The sequence below is a fragment of the Mauremys reevesii genome, linkage group 1, assembly GCF_016161935.1.
Source record: "Mauremys reevesii isolate NIE-2019 linkage group 1, ASM1616193v1, whole genome shotgun sequence".
In the NCBI taxonomy this organism is placed as follows: Eukaryota; Metazoa; Chordata; order Testudines; family Geoemydidae; genus Mauremys; species Mauremys reevesii.
The window spans coordinates 11,579,712-11,597,694 of NC_052623.1; the positions used below are offsets into that span (position 1 = coordinate 11,579,712).

Sequence of the window (17,983 nt, forward strand, 5' to 3'; positions counted from 1 at the left end):
GGACAGAGTCAGCAAGCTGCTTTGGACCCAGAGCACCACTCTACAGCCTTCCCTTACCATTCCCAACTACAGGAGCCTGGGTAGTAAATCCAAGTCCTGACGTTTCCTGGTTCATAGAGTGCTGGATGTCTGCAGTCTATCCTGGGAGAGGCCACCAAGAGGAGCTTCCACTGACAACTTCAGTACCCTGTGGAAGCCTTCCTTAAAAGGAGTGCCGAATGAGCAGGTTCTGAGCTCCGATCAACTAAGCAAGTCAGACTCACAGAGCACAGCTGAGCATGACAGTTCATGCTGCAAGAAGAGAACCAGAATCTATTGCAAATGATGCCACAGAAGTAAGCTAATGATCAATACATCAGTGAAGGGAATTTCCTTAGAAGGCAATCACCACTATGAATCTGCATCCAACCATAGCAGCATAATACATACCACATGGATCAGAGCATGAATCACCAAAACTGCAGCTTCCAAAAGACTTTTCAAGGACTGCGTATTTCCTTATCTCTAGGAGCCACTAGAAGCACTGTCTGTCTTGCCATTTCTGCACTCTGAGTATCCACCCCAGGGGAAATAGCCAGGGCTTGTAACTATTCCCTCAGACGGGAACAGAGCTTCAGAGAAAGTCAAGATGGAGAGGATCTCTTGCTTGGGAACTGCCTCTTGCGGGAGCTTGAGAGTCTAGGGCACCTTAGGTAGTCTCTTGACAAAAAAAACCAAAAAACCAGTCAACACAAATGAAAGGTTATAACTTCCAGACCATAATTCAATATCCTTAGTCCCTGATTAACTGAGGCTTAAAAGAAGAGCTGGCCTCTTGCCTCAGTTTCCACATCGCCACCACCAAAGAGCAGAAAACCTGGCAACAGCAAGGTGAACAACTCTTCCCAGCAGGGAATCAACCACTGCTCACCAATAAACTAAACAGGGAAGACTGTCCTCACTCGGGTCGGCTGTGTGTTCTTGAGATCTCTGCTGCCCTTGGATGAATCACCTTTAAAAGAGTTGTTTAGCTCATCTAGGAGGTTTTATTTTGTCTGAAAGCATGAAAAAAGGCAAAGCCCTTGGAAGGGAGGGGAGGGATAGCTCAGTGGTTTGAGCATTGGCCTGCTAAACCCAGGGTTGCAAGTTCAATTTTTGAGGGGGCCACTTAGGGATCTGGGGCAAAAATCAGTACTTGGTCCTGCTAGTGAAGGCAGGGGGCTGGACTCGATGACCTGTCAAGGTCCCTTCCAGTTCTAGGAGATAGGTATATCTCCAAATTATAAAATAAAATAAAAGGGAAAAACAAAAATGAAATAATACTCTATCTAACAGGGCCATGCACCATGAAGGCCATACATCCTGCCTGTGGGAACAAGACTCCAAGCCAGGAGCTAGCAGGAAACTCCATTCTATATAATTAAGAATACTGTGTTTATTGATAGATTTACAGGAGTACTATTCCCGGTAAAAACGGCACAGGCTCCTCCCACTTAGATAGCACAAGCATTAAGTTTGTTATTTGCAAATGTGTAACATGGGGCAGGATAATGTACCTGCAAATTCTTGCTGAGACATGGTTCCTTTTCAAAGGCTGGCATCTGGCCTAAGAGGTTACAGGGCACATGTCTTAGAAAAATGCTATACGTTTTACACTAATTGAAATGTCTCTTTAAAAATCTCCATACCAAAAATTCAGTTAAAGCACCAGATGAGGGCACTTTTCCAAGCTGGAAGAAGCAAAAATAAATAAATGATAAAACAGAGTGGGGATTTTAGTGCCTGAGATTAAAGAGTAAGAGTCTATTATTTTCATTTATTTGCATTACAGTCACACTGAGATGCCCCAGTCCCAGGATCAGGCTCCAACTGTGCTAGGCAGAAAACCAAGTAAAAAGACAACAGCCCCTCTATTTCCAAAGCGCTAACCATCGAGGAGTATGACAAGATGCAACAGGTGGCTGACAAAGGCAATAGGCAAACAGTGAGACGGGAATGTAGGAAGGGGGAAAAGGTAACAGCAAAACTAACATGCTTTGCATAACAAACCATAGTCTCAGCTCGCCACCTGCTCAGACAATACCAGCTGTCAATGTTCTGTACACACTGCAGTAGAACAAAAGACACAACATTACTGGAGGGGTGGGGGAGGTATAAGAGTGATGAAGGAATTACATATTCTTTTAAAACTTGCTAAATATTATTATATTAAGGAAATATGCGTGTTTTGTTAACCAACCACACATGGTAATGATGCTCAGAATTTATGTAACCTGGAGTTCTTTGCTTGTTTGTGTAATTTCCCTGTAAAAACCTTCGCAACATCCTATCACGTAGGATGTAAAAGAGAGAGGGAAGTGATTCATTGCCAAGCAAAACCCCAGTTATGAAAAATGGCAATTTACTGATAGAATTCTGCTAAGAATCCTCAGGGCAGTGGGAGGAGAACAGTATAGAACACAGACTTATGCTGGTCCACACTACAAAGTTTTGTTGGCATAGCTATGCTGGTAAGGGGTGTGAAAAAAAACTACCACCACACAATACCTTCTACCTGTCCTAGCTATGCTGGCAAAAAAGCCAGGGTAGACACAGCTATGCTGACAGAAGCATACCTAATATCATTCTGGGAGTCGGTGTGTTGGCATAAACTGCCTCTATTCTAGGGGGCTCTGCTGGTATAGCTATATTGGTATAGCTACAAAGGCAAAGATATTGTGATTGTACTTTATTTCCATTAAAAACAAGTTACCCTCTGGAGAGAGGGTACTTGAATTAAGTCAGCCAAGAGGATGAAAGGGGAATATATGCAGTACAAAGAAACTCAACAAAACCTGGTAACATGTGCAGTCTTTAACAATAAAGCTCCCATTCTAGAGTCAACTGTCAACCGTGGACTTACTTATAGGGTAAGATTTTCAAAAAGGGGCAAAGATCTAAGCACAGAAACTAGGGATTCCCAAGTATAGGTCCTGCTCTTCTACCACTGACTCAGAGTATGGCCACGGGTCAATCCCAATCTCTGTGTCCCACCTTTCCCGTTTGTAAAATGGGAATCCCTCCCTCCTACGCGATGTTGGGAGGACTGGTGATTGTAAAGCACTTTGAAAATTAAACACACTGTGTAATAACACTACAAGGATTATTTTTCTGAAGGTGACTGGGAAAATGAGGAGAGAGGATTTGAGAGTATAAAAAGCTGACTCCATGTAATTAATGAGAACCACCAAAACTGGAAGGTTCCTCAATAAGGGAGAGTAATGCGCAGTGTGGCAATGTGCAACCTAATGGAGATACAAATTAGTGCTTCACCTCCACAACCCTCTCATTTATAAAACCAGAGGGTCACAACAGATTATATCTTATTTTACTGACCAATGGCCCAATCCTGCTCACAGTTACGCCTGTGAGTGAGTCACTCTTATGTGAAGTCCCACTGGCTCCAATAAGACTCTAATGTGAGTAATCTTCACACAGGTATAACTGTTTGCAGAACAGAGCCTCAAATGTCACCGCACAATATTATATGCAGCATGTACTCTGGGGGGTATATCCTGAAAGAAATCTTTCCCAAACTCCTTCTTCTGGCCTTCAAACAACCTCTCAGTCTCACCAAACTCATTGTTACATACCAACTCAAAGCTGCACCGACCCAGCCAGAACAACGGATGCAAAACCTGCAGACATATCTCCACTGCTATAATGATCAAGAACCCCCAATACACACCTTTCAAGATCTATGGGTCCTACACATGCCTATCACAACATGTGGTGTGCCTCATCCAGTGCACTAAATACCCCAATAACAACTACATGGGTGAAACAAGACAATCATTACACTCTTGAATGAACTCTCACAGAAAAATGATAAAAGACAAAAAAAAAAAAACCCACACAATATCACCTGTAGATGAACACTTTCCATAATTCTGTATCTAACCTCTCAGTCTCTTTTCCTCAAAGGAAACCTGCACACCACATCAAAAGATGAGCCTAGAAACTTAAATTCATAGCTATAATGGACACTAAAAATCACAAACTGAATAAAGACACTTGATTTATGGTTTGTTACAACAATCTATAATCTACTAATCCCTCCCCAGATCCCTCCCTTCTTTCCCCCAACAATTGGAGAATTAAACCATCTGTTCCACCTGGTATTTACCTGTGCCACTCTGAGAACATTTCCCAGACCTGAAGAAGGACTTTGCATAGCTCAAAAGCTTGTCTCTCTCACCAACTGAAGTTGGTCCAATAAAAGATATTAACCTCACCCATCTTGCCACCCGTCAGTATTAAAGTAAGTCCAAAATTTACCATGGCTTTGGATTTCTTATAGTTCTTTTATCTACCCAAGAGTCTTTGTAGCACATAGAAATAAAGTGGTAGCTCTCCTGACCCCATCATGTCTATCTTAGGTACTTATGTGGCCCCACTTATGATAGTATATGAGCACTTCACAATCTAACATTTATCCTTAACAGCCTGTGAGGTAGAGCTGTGCTATTATCTCAATTTTACAAATGAGGAAGGGAGGCACAGAGAAGCTAAGTGACTTGCCAAAGGTCACCCATGAAGTTTGAGGCAGAACAGGGACTCGAACCCAGGTCTCTAGACCGAGTCTAGCGTCCTAACCGCTGAACCATTTTTCCTCTATTTCATGGATGGGTCAGCTGTCTGCATGTTAGTGAAGTGATTATACAATCTGTAAAGTATTTGGGGGACTCTTTTGTAACTGAAGGCAGGAAATATAGGCATCCTCCTTTTAGCTAATACATAAAGAAATACTAAAAGAGTGAAAATCAAATGGATGGGTTCCTTGTATACTAAAAACCATCCCTCTGGAATGCAGCAAACTTACCAATTCACAATCAGTGCTTATCATGTGATCTCAAAGCACTTTACAAGAAAGTTCATACATTTATAGGCTGTTTGTATTCAAATGCATCACAAACATTAGTTAATTTACCCTCCAAAATCCCTTGTGATGGAGGGATGTATTATCCTCACTTAACAGAGAGGGAACTGAAGCAGAGAGAAATTAAGGATTTGATTCTACATCACTGAAGTCAAAGGGAAATTTGTTATTAATTTCAACAAAAGTAACATCTGGTTCTGTGTCTTGCTCACGGTCATGCTGCAAGTCTGTGGCAAAACCAGCGATAGAATTTAGATCTTTGAGTTTTTGTCTAGTACCTTAGCCATAAGTCCATCTTTGCTCTTCTCTGGATTCTCAGCTTTCCTGTGAGGTGGTATTGCTCCCAATTGAAGAGAGAAAAGCCAAAGCAAAAAGAGAGAAGTTAAATGGACTTGCTCAAATCACTAGCAAAGGCAGAAACAGAACCTAGGAGTTCAGGTACACAATCCCATGGTCTCTAACCCATACTCCACACTCACTACTTTCTCCCATTATCTTCTGAGTCCCTCCTCAAAACACACTTTTCCCCCAAAAAGCCTGTAAAAATTAGCACTCCCCTTCATGAAATGTAATACTGGCATTTAAAAAATCTGTTCGGAAAGCTTAAAAAACAAAACAAAACAAAAACAACAACAAAAAACCCAGAATCAAATATGGAACTAACATGACACATGCTAAACTTAGTGTTCACTTTTCTTTTTTGTTGCATCTCTTTTCTTCTTATTTGTCCTTACTATATCTATTTGGATTGTAAGCTCCTCAGGGCAGGTCCTGTGTCTCCTTATTTGTCTACAAGCACAATTTGGGCACTATATAAATACTGAATAATACTGCCTCTCTAAGGGTACGTCTATACTACCCACTGGATCGGCAGGTAGTGTTCAACACATCAGGGATCAATTTATCGCGTCTCGTCTGGACGCGATAAATCAATCCGCTGACGCCCATACTCCACCTCGGCAGGAGGAGTAAGCAGAGTCAATGGGGGAGCCGCGGCAGTCGACTCGCCGCCATGAGGACAGCCAGGTAAGTCGAACTAAGATACTTCGACTTCATCTACACGAATAGCGTAGCTTAAGTTGCGTATTTTAGTTCAAACGCCCCCACGAGTGTAGCCCAGGCCTAAACAACATTGAAATTTAATGCAGTCACTGCTGCTAGTTATACTAAACGTGATCACTTCCACTATTACTGTCTTCTCCCCACAAGCATGTGTATGTTTTATGATACACTTAGATGCAAGTTCTTTGGAGAAGGCACTATATTTTTTTATTACGTGTGTGCAGCAGCCAGTATTATGGGGTTTTTGATCCCCAGCTGAGGCTTCTCAGTATTACTGCAACACAAATCAATCACAATCAAATATTTATACTTATTCCAAATTCAAAGCAGTGATTTTTTTTTAAGTCACCACTACATATAGTTACAGGTGTTTGCTCAAGCAAAAGGAGGATTAACAAGTAACAACTAATTCTGATGTCACAAAAACCAGCCCTTTCACAGACAGGTCCATTGCAGAAAGTAAAGGCTTTGTTCAGTTATGTTTTTCCCTAGCCTTAATGCACAAGATCTTTTGTTCAGTTCAGACATCTTAAACTTTCAAAACCACTCAGGCCATTAAACTTACAGGATAGCAACACTGAGGAGACCCATAATCATTCTCCAGCCTGCTGCTCACAAAGGCAGGTGGGGAACACAGCCAGTTTTCATAGTGAATTGCAGAATTAGGTATTTTACAGCTAAGCACCAAAACGTGTTCAAGACAATACATTTGAGCTCCACTCAAAAAGAGAACTCAGCTGTTTTCTTCCAATCTGGGTCATGGATCATTTGGGATTCTTGCAAACAGACGATTATTACTAACTGCAAACAAAAAGAAAAAGGAAGATTGTCTCTTTAAGATATAAGTCCATTTCTAAACTAATCCACCAGTCCACCTGTTCCAAGCACAGAACAACAGGCAATTTCCTTTGCCATCAGCTTCCTTTCATGCCCTCTAAAACCAAATCAATGAAATGGAACAAAACCAGAGATCATTGCAGATGTCATTCCATTCAACGATCTGTATGCCAAATTTTCTGGGATTGCTTCAGACTACAGAGGTATTAAAAAGCAATTTATTTATTTATTTTTAAGATTGTTAGTATTTTGGGGCAGGGATTGTTATTTTCTACACATTTCTGCAGAACTTCACACAATGGGGCTCAACCTGTTAGCAGGCTGCAGATGGTGCTACTGCATATAAGTACTAACAACGTTGTCCTTCTCTCCTGAGTCACTAGCCAACACTCAGGGCGTTGCAGGATTTCCATTAGAAGAAGCAATGTACACTACGAGTCAGGTTATACTCTAGTGCAATCCTGTTTATTTACGAAGGATGTACACAAAATCCTGTTTCCCCAAACACAGTAGAAACAAAAGGAGACAGTTTCCTTTCTCACAATGTTCAAGTCTGCTCCTCCAGTCTGCTCTGTGCCACAAGGAGGTATGTCCCCCACTCCCTCTCAGGGACACAATCACAACTGCTTCTCTAACAGTCTGCTGGTGCTCTGTTCACTTTTCTTCTCTCTCGCACAGAGTTTGCCCAACAATGCCATAATCCGTGTTGGCAATCAGAGAGGGAATCAGTCAACCCGCACAGGTTAATTTCTGAACAGGTCTTGCCCCGCGCTTTAGCTGGAAACAGTAGATGCCACCAACCATCTCACTACATGAAGGTCTTAATTGCTCCTCCCATTTCGCCTGAAAGCAGGGTGCTCAACACACCCGTCGGCTTTAATGTGGTCCACAATTGTCTGAAGATCAAAGACCCACTTGATGGCAGCTATTGACATCTTCCAGCATAAAAACAATAATGATTTGGAAAATAATCAAGCATCATCTTTTCTAGATTGCCCTCAAAAGCCTTCAAGGTTATTTGCCATAAGAATAAAATTAATTTAAAGGAAAGCTGATGGGACCCCCTCAGCAATGTGGTTTTCATTTTCTACGTACATGTAACAATTTCAATGGGCCGTAATTTATCTGAACACTGAGTAATTTATAGCAGCAATGCTATAAAACAGAAAAACATTCTGAATAGAGGAGAGTATGCCAAACTCATCCCCAGTATAGCTCCATTATTAATGTTATTACTGTTCCATTAACTTCACTGGAGTCACATCAAGGATTAATTTGGCCCAGAATAACTCACATTTGTTTATTCACTTCACATTTGTGCTTTCAACTTCTTTTGTGTATTTCAAAGTTGTCGAAATTTGGGGAAGCCTTTGTATTTTATCACGTCAGTGTGTTCAACTCCAGCATGGTGGCTTATTTTTTCCAGGATTTCCGTACCACTATTGAAGAATTTCCTGAGCTATGTATTGTTTAATAGCAGGAATGGAAAGGCAACAAATATTCAAAACAACCCATTGCCAAAAAAGAGTCAAGTTCCCTTAGGGAGTTCACATAAGTGAAGTTAGAAGAGGCAGTTTTCCCAAAGCCTGTCTGCTCACCAGGACTTCAGCGCTGGACCTACTATTTATAGCACAAGAACACTCAGCGGCCCCATCAGGAATGGTCTATACTTAAAAATTATGTCAGCACAGTTATGTTGTTGGGGGTGTGAAAAATACTTGCTCCTGACCAACACAGCTATGCTAATAAAACCTCCAGCGTAGATGCAGCTATGTCAATAGAGGAGTGCTTCTGCCAACACAGCCAACGTCATTCAGGGAAGTGGTGTTCCTACAGGGACAGAGAAATTCCTTCTGTCGATATAAGCCGCGTCTACACTAGCTCTGCTGATATAGGCTCCACAATACAGATACACCCTCAGTATTGAGGCCCCATTATGTCTGGACACAAGATGTGACTGTGACATTGCACTCTACATGATTTTATGAAAATATGCTAACGTAACTGGAGTATGCTTCATGCAAAAGGTCTCTTGTAAGGTATCATTACAAAGCTTATAATCTGAGTGTGATCATCCTATTTATATAAATGTACCATTATATTTCATATTTCTAGTTTTAGATACAATAACTCTTTGGGCCTATTGTAATTATGCAAAGTGTGGGCCATTAATGGTTGTTTGGAATCTTGATGACTTTCATTAACCAGGACAATTGACTGCAGATGGCTCTGTTTTACCTGTAAGTTTTCCTGTATACGTGTGTGCTGGCAAGTGGGTAATGAAGTCTTACAGTGACATGTGATCGTGTCACCTCAACTGGAATCCATCTTTAACCTGGTGTCTTTCCCTTGAGAAGGAGGGGGTGGGAACCCAGAGAGGGACAAAGGATTCCCACCTTATGCAAAAGATCTATAAATGGGTGGAACAGAACAAAGTGGGAGAGCCATCATGAGGCATCCCCTAGCTACCACCTGAGCTGGAACAAGGGCTGTACCAGAGGAAAGGATTGTGCCCAGACTAGGAAGGCGTCCAGTCTGCATAAGAAATGTATTGAAACATCTCTGAGGGTGAGGATCTTATCTGTATTCAGTTTCTTACTGTATAGACATAGACTTGCATATTTTATTTTATTTTGCTTGATAATTCACTTTGTTCTGTTACTACTTGGAACCACTTACATCCTACTTTCTGTATTTAATAAAATAACTTTTAACCTATTAATTAACCCACAGTATGCATTAATACCGGGGGGGGCGGGCGGGGGGAGACAGCAGTGTCTCTCTCTCTCTCTCTATCAGCGTTAGCGAGAGTGAACAGTTTATGAGTTTACCCAGCATAAGCTTTATACAGGGTAAAATGGATTTATTTGGGTTTAGACCCCACTGGGAGTTAGGCATCTTAGTGTTAAAGATAAGAACACTTCTGTAAGCTGCTTTCAGTGAAGCCTGCAGCTTTGGGGCAACTAATTCAGACCCTGTGTCTGTGTTGGAGCAGACGGGCGTGTCTGGCTCAGGGTGCTGGGGTCCTGAGCTGGCAGGGAACGCAGGAGCAGTAGCAGTCTTGGCACACCAGCCGGCAGCTCCCAAGGGGGGTTCTGTGATCTAACCCATCACAGTGTCAAAGGGGTGTAACCGACAAACTACTAGAAAGGAGAGTGAGGATAACAGTGGTAGATCCCACGGTTACACAGACTCAGTGAAGGTGCTTCAGACAGCAGGCTTGAATGATACACAGAAAGCAGGCCCGCCCGCCCTCCCTGCCCCCCCCCATGTTAGGCAGTCTTCTGAAGGCAGATCTGACTCCTAGGGTACCCCTCTGTCCTGCAAAATTCTCCAGTTTAGGTGGAAGGACACACAGATACACACAAGTGTTCAGTCACAGGGCCTGTGTCTAGGAACACTTCAACCTGGTCTACACTAGAAAATTAAGTCGGCTTAACTATGTCACTCAGGGGTGTGAAAAATCCACACCCCTGAACGACATAGTTAAGCCAACCTAACCCCCAGTGTAGACAGCTCTAGGTGGATGGAAGGAGTCTTCTGTCAACCTAGCTACCAGTTCTCTGAGGAGGTGAGTTACCTACGACGATGGGAGAACCCCTCCTGTCAGTGTAGTTAGTGCTTCAGTGTAGACACTACTACAGCGCAGCTGTTCCACTGTAGCATTTTCAGTGCAGACATACCCTTCGTTCGTGGAATGCCAGAATGTAAATCTATCTTCCGCTGGCCTGCTGTGCACTAAGAGTCTGTGTGGACCCTGCTACAAGTTCCCTTCCACACTGTGATGTAGTCTGCTTTGAAACAGGAGTAGATTAAAGCACACTACGGAACTTTTAGTGCACAGCTGCAGAGTCCACACGGACAGTTAGTGCGCTGCATGCTAGTGAGAGGTAAATTTAAATCCCAGCTTGCTGTGAACTAAGAGTTCTTATAGACAAGCCCATATAAAGGCCCTACATCTGGGGCACCTCTTGCCTCTTACATCTCTGTTATCCTCAGAGACCTACACCAAAGTCAGCACATGGGAGCAGGAACCAGTACCACCCTGATATTATATTGCCCATATACAGCAGGGTGGGCAGGTGAGAATCACGTTTATCAGGCCTGAGGTTCTTCTCTGCTAGAGAGGCTGGGAAGCAGTTTTACTTTCTGGGAGACAAATAACTGAAGATTCTGGTGTAGGAAACAACTTACAGGTAGGAGGATGGTATCGTCAAAATCTCAAGTCCTCTCTTCATCTGCTTGCAGAGAGAAGCATGACTCAAGCATTTGGACTGATACAGAACACCACAGGCGCCCACTCCGTAGGCGCTCCAGGGCTGGAGCACCCACAGAAAAAATATTAGTGGGTGCTCAGCACCCACTGGCAGCCAACTCCCTCCACCCCCTAGTGCCTCCCGCCTGCCTGCTGCCCCACTGATCAACGCCTCCCCCTCCCTCCCAGTGCCTACCACCTGGCATGATCACCTGTTTTGCGGGGTGCAGGAGGCTCTGGGAGGTAGGGAGGAAGAGCGGGCGGAACTGGGTGGGAAAGAGGTGGGGACGGGGACTTGCAGGAAGGGATGGGGACAAGGCCAGGGCGGAGCGGGGGCAGGGGCTTGGGGTAAGGGATCGGGTGGAGGCATGGCCTGGGGCAGAGTGGGAGGTTGAGCACCCCGCAGGAAGCCACAGCCTATGCAGAACACCACGGAGAAAATAAAACTTTCCATCTTTATCTTCCACTAACTTTAAAATCTGTAAAGGAAACCAGAACAAGCAGCCAGCCAGACAGGTGGGACACAACTTACTACAGGAAATCGCCAATGGATTCATTTAAATGAAGACATCAGAATGCAGAACTAACAAGGTAACATTCTTCTCCTACTTTCTGCACTTTCGTAGTGATATAAGGTTTATTTTGCTGCTTCTTGGTATGATGGACATTTACACAAACCTGTACATTACAATACTCCACATGAATTAATATTTTTAAAATTTTACTGAAGTCTGCAAATGGGCCTGTTTGAAAGTTTACACTTAAAACTTTAACTAACTTCCAAAATAGGAATGCTGGTAGCTACATTCCAGTTCTTAATTACTAAATGCTGAAGACTGACGGAATGGGTGACATTTATCCTTGGCATAACACCAATAAGGGAGCTGAATTTGGCCCTGGTTGTTATTTCTACTAACAAATAGTTTAGCTTTCCAAAGTGTATTTATTTTTGTAAGATACCAGCACTACAAAGTTTCAACAAGGGGCACAAATCTTGTAGGGCTTTGGAAGAGAAGCTAAGCACCTGCACTGGGAAAAAAAACAAAAGATCTGGCCCTGGAAGCTAATGTATCAAAAGGTCCCAGTGCACACCAGGTAATTGGATGTGCACGACAGGACAAGAACTGTAGAAAATGAAGCAGAAACTATGCTGCTCTGTTCCCCATAAATCCTCCAGGAACACAGATTTACAATTCAGGTATGAAGAGTATGTAGGTACTGATCACCTAAAAATCCCTGCATTTCTGTATTCTTTCTAACCAGTCTCTCTGGCTAGAAATAATTCCCAGCAGGGATTTATAGTTGGCCTGGGATTACGGAAATTATTCCCCGCGCCCCCCCTCCTCCCACCACCCAATGCCTTCATACACATGCATGGGAAAAAACTGCAGATTTACAACTGGCACTCGACTGAATCAGACATTAGAAATGGAAAAGACCTATTAGATCATCTACTTCCCCGCCCCCAGCTAGTGCCAGATTGTTCCCTATTGTATAACTCCTGTGATATGTCATTCTACTCCGCGGCACTAATGCTGTTTCCCCTTTCTTTTAGCCATGAGGCTGACACCTCTAACAAATGTTGCGCAGCTGATTTTTTATCTATTTTAATGAAAATATAATTACTAGAAGGTGTTTCTCTGAGGTTTTCCTATAGCACCAAGCCCTGCAGAATCAAAGTGCTGAAAAGGTAATGCTTTTCCATTTTATTTTAATCCTACAGCATTAAACACTCGTTAGTCTCCACAGCCAGCAATAATTGAAATAAACGTCCTTCATGTGTTCTCAGCTTTGAGAGAGGACACTTAATTCATGTCTCAGTCAATTATAGACCAGTGAGGCTTCAAACAAGAGACCACTGCTTAAGGTGTATAAATGGTGTTCACCAAACAAAAAATCACCTTTACTTCTTTAACAGACCCACTATTTCATGATACAGATGGAAGAGGCCATCTTCTACAACAACAGTAAAATGAAATACCAGTGCTACCAAATACTTTGTATTTTAAGGGGATCTTTTTTTGCAACCCTGGCTTTCATTCAAAGTAGCAAAGTTAAAGAATAAATTAAGTCAGACCTTTCTGCATGTAATTTTAAACACTGTCCAAAACTGGAAACAAATGCATTTTGATACCCGCACAAACTTTAAGCGGCTTTAAGAACAGTGTGTGCTTTGTCTCAGGAAGGTAACAAAACAAAACCAAACCAGTTCAATCCCAACCGAAGCTTGTCATCCGGTCTTTTCCCAAAAGAGATTTGAAGAGTGAGATGGTCACAATCAAGTTTCAACTATAAGCTCTGGTGATTTGGGGAATCTGTCCATATAGCTTATGAATTCTGGTTGATGTTATGAGGTTGTTTCTATGAAAATTGCTGTATCATAGAATAAGGGGATGGCTACACTTGCAGCTGTACAGCGCTGCTGCGGGAGCGCTTCCATGGCAGCGCTTTGAAGTGCGAATGTGGTCGCGGCGCCAGCACTGGGAGAGAGCTCTCCCAGCGCTGCAGGTACTCCACCTCCCTGTGGGGATTAGTTTACAGCACACTGTTTACACTGGCGCTTTACAGTGCTGTAACTTGCTGTACTCAGGGGGGTGCTTTTTCACACCCCTGAGCAAGAAAGTTGCAGCACCATAAAGCGCCAGTGTAGCCAAGGCCTAATAGGGGGGAGGGATAGCTCAGTGGTTTGAGCATTGGCCTGCTAAACCCAGGGTTGTGAGTTCAATCCTTGAGGGGGCCACTTAGGGATCTGGGGCAAAAAATTGGTCCTGCTAGTGAAGGCAGGGGGCTGGACTCAATGACCTTTCAAGGTCCCTTCCAGCTCTAGGAGATTGGTATATCTCCAGTTATTACCTTTTATTACCTTTATCTACGTCTGTGCATCTATCATTGGTGCCAGAACCTGTAGCAGGCACACACCAGACTAAGGACACTGGAGAGTACTTAACTTTAATGACTGTACTCTAACCAGTCAACAGATCTGCTAAGGAGGTTAGCTGGAGCTAGGAGAAGCCACTTTATCCAGCTTGTCCGGTAGGGGGATGAGGGCTGTAAAGTGGAAAGTTACTAGCAATAAACCTAAGGAACCAGATGGTGGTGGTGGAATATATAAAAACTAGAGAGACTCACTGGGACAGGAAAAGGAAACTTCAGACAGAAAAAACGAAGGGGTTGGACCAATCAAGGTCAGAGAAAGCTACCTAAGATGAGAAGGCTCCATATTTCAGAAGACAAAGCATGCACTGCAGCAAAAAGATCCAAGACGGACACAGATGACATTGGCCCCAACCCAAAACATGCCCTGGAGTGGTGAGGAAAGTGAGGCAGGGAAATGTGCGTAGGGTTTATTTTTAAACTGCAGGCCCAGAACACGTTTGGCAGGAGTTCTGGGAGAGGGTGCATTTAAGCTGAGGCAGTGAGAGAGTGTTTGAAGGGCCAGCACCAGTTCTAGGGGCTGGGCAGTGGGCCGCCTGGTCACAGGTCTCCAGGGGTCTGCATCCCAAGAGTGTGGCTATGGACCCCAAGACAGTGGCAGTGCCTGAACTCTGTTCAGACTTTAGAACATCGCAGGTTTCAGTAGCTGGATCCCATCCAAGCAGTCTGTTGAGTGGCCAAGAGCGGGCTCAACTGGTAGACTATGCTTCTATGTTAAGGGAAGATTTATTGGGCAGATTTACTGTAAAGACTTACGCACTCAATGTAAGAAGTTAAGCAAGCACAGTACATACAGGAGGTGCACTAAGATGCGCTCTTGAACTTTAAGATAAGGCATTTCAACCTCATCAGCAACTACGTGCTCTGCAGAATATCAAAATTCATGAAATTTGAATTCTAACTTGAACAAAGCCAGCCTGCAGAGGGCTGGTGCTACAGCAGACTGCTTTGTTCAGCCTCAGCATGATATCTAAAAAACCTACTGGTAAAATTACCTCAGCTTTGTTGCAATGCAAATGTCACTTGCACTGTGCATATCCAATCAATACTGAGCTGTCATGCCATTCAGGAAGCATGTACCTACAGTTCTGCAAACAGACAAAAAGGCCGCCCAAATGGGGAATCCAGTTTAGCAGCTGTCAATCAAAAACTCCTGCTGCCGTTTCAAAGTACATTGCAAAAAGCTGTCCACGCTGAGCTAGTCATTTGAGCAGAAATCCATTAACTTTCCATATGTTTGAGGCAAATTACTGCTAATCAACAGATATTTCTGTTTGAACAAGAGCTGTGATCCTCAAAGCCCATCTCACTTTGCTTGTTTCTGCATCTAAGTCATACAATCATTACCATCGGCGCAACTGCCATATCATAGAATATCAGGGTTGGAAGGGACCTCAGGAGGTCATCTAGTCCAACCCCCTGCTCAAAGCAGGACCAAACCCAACTAAATCATCCCAGCCAGGGCTTTGTCAAGCCTGACCTTAAAAACCTCTAGGGAAGGAGATTCCACCACCTCCTTAGGTAACCCATTCCAGTGCTTCACTACCCTCCTAGTGAAAAAGTTTTTCCTAAAATCCAACCTAAACCTCCCCCACTGCAATTTGAGACCATTACTCCTTGTTCGGTCATCTGGTACCATTGTATGCTCAATATCAGGGAGCTGATCCCATTTGTGCTTGTAAGGAAAGGCAAGGGGGGAGTTTAATTTCTCAGATTTTTGGTTACCAATTCCTGTAGCCACCTTCATTTGATTAGGAGCTGAAAGAAACCCAAAGAAGTGACCTGCTTTATTTGTAAGGTGGAGTTGGGTACTATTTCCCTCTTTCTCTCCTGGGTGGTGCACAGCTTTTCCTCTCCTCTTTTTTATGCACCCCTTTTAATGGCAAGTTTCTGGTCAATCCCCGTTTTTCCTCTTTGGCTTTTTCTCAGCCTCACAGTCACAAGGCTGGTTGGGGAGGGCTAATGGAGACACTCTTCACTCCAAATCAACTAGGTCACTACTCAGATAAGTGGCATTCACTCCTTCAGGGCTGAATGTACCATCACTGCGGTGCTTACATCCTGCTGGGCCAGAAAGCAAGTGACTGAGTTTAACTGTCATTAGGACATTAACACCTTTCTTCCTCTATGACTGTGCACAGGAGGCTGCTGTTCACTAAGCAGTCGAGTCAGAAGCAGCAGCAGAGTGAAACCTGATCCAATTCTAGTACATTTTATTCTGATGGTCCTGAGCCCCGTTTAAGAGTCTGAAGAGGAGCAGTAAAGGTAGAGGAGTCGCTTCCTAGAATCTGAGGTGCTGGCACTTTAGTGCCTACCTTAAATCCATTAGAGATGGCCTACTTCCTATACTGAACTCATTCATTTCATTGAATGAACATGGCAGAGGGAATTTCTTCAGCTCTATTGCAATGTCTTTCTGCACAATTTCTACCTTTCTGAACCAGCCTTTCACCAGCAGGGACTGAAGAATGGACATTGTGCTCTTAGACAAATTGGGCCTGGAGCTATGTTTTATTGCTCTTAAAGGAGCTTGGTGGGGAAAAGTATCATTCAGAAGCTTTCTCTGGCAGAAGCTGGAGTGACGTTTCTGTAAGCCTGCAGCGGCAGATTCAAAGGGGCTGCCTGCTCCTATAACAGATCATTCTACCATCCCTTTTGACTGTCTGGATGAAGGCAGGGACAGCTTTTCCCGCCATTTCAATTGCTGTGTTGCTAGGAGGGTCTCCTAATACTTTTCCTCTGAAGTAATTGGGTGCAGCCCTTAACTGACTGCTTTGCAAAGTGGTTTTCCAGGACCTGAGACGAAAGGCGTCCCCAGCTTCTGCCTATCAGGCTAGGTACCTGACAGCAAACTAAAAGGTGTGCCTGAAACAAAAGAGATAGCTCTCCCTAGATCAGTGGTCACCTCACAGTCGATCTGACCCAGCCCCACGCTGCTTCAGAAGCGGCCAGCACGGCCCCAGGGGGCGAGGGTCTCCCGTCCCAGGCTGCTCCTGCCTGCAAGCACCGTCCCAGCAGCTCCCATTGGCTGGGAAAGGGGAGCTGTGGCATTGGCCCCTTCCGGGAGCGCATTGGCCCCTTCCAAGAGCAGCGTGAGGCTGTGGTAGGCAGGTAGCCTGCCTTAGCGGCAGCCACGCTGCACCACCAGGAGCCGCCAGAGGGAAGTGCTGCCCAGCAGGAGGCTGCATCCCAACCCCCAGCCCTCTCCCAGAGCCAGCACCCTGTACCCCAACACTCTGCCCCAGCCCAGAACCCCCTCCTCCACCCAAACTCCGTCCCAGAACTTGCACCCCTCAACCCCTCCTGCACCCCAACCCTCTGCCCCAGGCTCAGCCCAGAGCCCCCTCCTACACTGTGAACCCCTCGGCCCCAGCCCAGAGCCTGCACACACACACCCCAAACCCCAACACACTACCCCAGCCCGGTGAAAGTGAGTGAGGGTGGGGGGAGAGTTAGCAAGTGGGGGGGATGGAGTGAGCGGGGCGGTGCTTTGGAGAAGGGGAGGGGCCTCAGGGAAGTGGGGTAGATCCTAGGTTGCCTTAAATTCAAAAAGGTGATCTTGGGCGTAAAAGGGTTGGAGACCACTGCTCTAGATATTTACGAGGCCCCCCCATCACTGGAGGGTCATTTTTTGCAAAAAGGGTTGAGGATTTCACTTTAGAAGAGAGATTATCCACTAGAACAATAAGTTTCGCTAAATGGCCCTTTCAAGGCACAATGACATAATCAAAGCCAGGAGGGCTGCCAGAAATGGCTTGATTTCATTTTAAAGATGATCTACAAAGAAAACTATATCATGCTTGGCCTGTATATGAATGCCGCCTGAAAGACTCATCTCTTTCTTAAAAATATATAAATGTTCTCTGTTTTCTTCCCATTATAAACAAGTATCTTTGTTCCTGGAAGTCTCTGACAACCAGAGAACTAGTGAAGCGATGGCATTGCCAGAGCCAAGATAGTAAAACTTGATCAATTGAGCAGGGAATAAGTTTTCCGTT

General features: G+C 44.2%; 1 protein-coding gene across 7 annotated transcripts in view; it reads right to left on the reverse strand.

The window, feature by feature from the left end:
* The window catches only part of STIM1 (stromal interaction molecule 1), a 165,146-nt gene that overhangs the window by 119,101 nt on the left and 28,062 nt on the right, over nucleotides 1-17,983 (reverse strand). The window contains exon 1 of one of the 7 annotated variants that reach the window (XM_039525528.1): nucleotides 5,176-5,282. The exons of the other annotated variants lie outside the window; for them this stretch is intronic. The gene's annotated coding sequence lies outside the window, so the exon portion shown is untranslated. Of the gene's footprint in view, nucleotides 1-5,175; nucleotides 5,283-17,983 lie in introns of those variants that run through there. 7 annotated transcript variants of the gene reach the window in all.